Source organism: Branchiostoma floridae, chromosome 6, assembly GCF_000003815.2.
Source record: "Branchiostoma floridae strain S238N-H82 chromosome 6, Bfl_VNyyK, whole genome shotgun sequence".
NCBI classification, from domain to species: Eukaryota; Metazoa; Chordata; class Leptocardii; order Amphioxiformes; family Branchiostomatidae; genus Branchiostoma; species Branchiostoma floridae.
The window spans coordinates 6,961,189-6,962,903 of record NC_049984.1 but is presented as its reverse complement, the minus strand read 5'-3'; positions in this window follow the sequence as shown (position 1 = coordinate 6,962,903).

Below are 1,715 nucleotides of genomic sequence, written 5' to 3'. Positions count from 1 at the left end.
CGTCTCACTCATCTTTGAAAGAGGTCCAAACAACACAAGTGCTGTCGACACCCCACCCAAGTTCTCTGTTCGGTGCAGCAGTGGATTGGCAGGTAGTCTTTCATTATTTTCATCATCACCGCACTTCCATTGTTTCTTTTTTTTTGTGGTCTTGCGGTCCATCTCTCTGGTCTTTTCTCCTCTTCTTCCTGTTGGAAACTACTTTAGTGCTACCCTTCGAAAATCTCGGCCTTGGCATTCGCACAACATAACCCAGCCAACGCTTGCATGCGGTCTTGCTCTTTGAACGAGCGTTGATTTAGGTTGGCCATTACGGTTCCTGACTGCATGTACATTTTTGTATGCCGTTAACGTTGTTAATGTGTTATTGCCATTTAATCATTAACATTGCACGTAGCCATCTTTGGTCTACAGCATGCAAACTTTTTTTATGTAGGTAGTCTGTGCTGTAACCTCACCATACACAACGTGGTGCCCGAGGACTTAGGACAGCCCATCACGTGCTATGGTTACAGGTTTGACCACTCCGAACCTGGTCAAGATAGGAGTCCTTCAGTCTTTCTCACCAATGGAGGTAATTTCGCAATGACTCCTATCTAATAGATCGTAGACATCAAAGACCGTGTTATAATTACATGCCTAGCCTAAGATACGTATTGTAATAAACAACGGACGTTTTATCATAAAGGCTCATTTTCGTACTTTATCATAAAAATAGACTTACCAAAAGTTTAAGGTTGTACTCATCAGGGAAACAAACACGAGGTAACAAGTTTGTTCCATAACGTTGTACGTCTAGGAAAAAAGATTTCAGCATGTAACTTCCTCCCGAGAGGTTGAATATGGAGGGAGAAAGGAAGATCTGCTTTGATTGGCAAAACGTGTTCTTCTTCAGAAAGTTCGCAGTGGAGGCACAAGATAGTAAAATCCTGCGGAGCCTTAGCCTTGGAATGGCGATAATTGTGCTTGACAAACTCGTAGATGTCCTGTAACTTAATAGTATTCTGACATCTTCCCTAGCGGACGAGACGCCGAGACGCGGCCTGAGTGGGAAGATGATCGGCCTGGTGGTTGCAGCAGCGGTATGTGCCGTTATCATCGCTGGGGTGGCGGCTTTCAAATTACGGAAAGGCTGCAAAGCAACGGACGTATGTACATCTACTACATACAGCAATCCAGATAGATTTATGTCTAGAGAGAGATAGATAGATATATAGACAGATAGAGAGAGAGAGAGAGAGAGAGAGAGAGATTTATTAACGTTTTAAAAGAACTCGGGACAGACATGGACACGTTCTGGATTATTGCCATTAAATCAACATGCGTTCCATATCAATTTGATTGGCTCTAAACTAAAATATGTTTATTTATTTATTTATTTTTATTCCACAGAATCAACCAGTTATTCTGCAGGTGATGGACGATTTTGATACAGAAGAAGACTTGCTGTAAATGCTGTAAAATGTGCGTTATGTTTAGGTACAGGTAAGGAACCCTGAAAACCATTATCATAAGACAAATATGTTGGCAATTTGCACGATTTGAAAGACAAACGTATCAAGAATTGATACAAAATGTTGTTCAGAGGCAATAGCATGACCGAGATGTTCCTTCCACTTCGAAATACGCAAACTAATATACTCAAACGTAGTACAGAAATGGATTTGTATTGAATAAATCTATTCAACTATTAATAAAAGTAACCAAACTTAGTA